Here is a 589-nt window from a genome sequence, read left to right as displayed (position 1 = left end):
CAGTTTGGTGTCATCCTTGAAGCTTACTGCCGGGGAAGCGTAGGGCACATGAAAGTGCTTTCCAAGCAGGTATCAGCTTTTTGTTTTGTTTGTTTTAAATATATTTTTATTGATTTCAGAGAGGAAGGGAGAGGGAGAGAGAGATAGAAACATCAATGATGAAAGAGAATCATTGATTGGCTGCCTCCCCCACACCCCCTACTGGGGATGGATCCTGCAACCCAGGTATGTGCTCTGACTGGGAATTGAACCGTGACCTACTGGTTCATTTCATAGGTCAACGCTCAACCTCTAAGCCATGCCAGTCGGGCAATATCAGCTTGTTTTAATCTTCATATTCAATTTGTCACATGGTACTTGAAAATTGTATAATTTCTTCCATTTCATTACTTATAGAGGTTTTAGTAACTGAATCTTACTAACATACTTTTTTAAATAAAAATTTAAGTCAAAAAATGAAGTTTCAACAAATTTAGCAGAAGATCCAGGAGAGCCAGCAGTATAAGTTTTGGTCTGAAAGCAGACAAGCTTGGCACTTAAGGAGAGCCCATGTTTCAGTTCAAGTCCAAAAGCAGAGAGAGAGCTTTGT

At 39.7% G+C, this 589-nt stretch overlaps 1 protein-coding gene across 1 annotated transcript in view; it reads left to right on the top strand.

Annotated features, from left to right (window-relative positions):
* PIK3CB (phosphatidylinositol-4,5-bisphosphate 3-kinase catalytic subunit beta) overlaps window positions 1-589 on the top strand; it is a 107,680-nt gene that overhangs the window by 80,760 nt on the left and 26,331 nt on the right. The window lies entirely within an intron of this gene.

This window comes from Myotis davidii, unplaced genomic scaffold (genome assembly GCF_000327345.1).
Source record: "Myotis davidii unplaced genomic scaffold, ASM32734v1 scaffold415, whole genome shotgun sequence".
Classification (NCBI taxonomy): Eukaryota; Metazoa; Chordata; class Mammalia; order Chiroptera; family Vespertilionidae; genus Myotis; species Myotis davidii.
The sequence above is the reverse complement of the archived record's forward strand: the minus strand, read 5'-3'. Positions and strand labels throughout refer to the sequence as shown.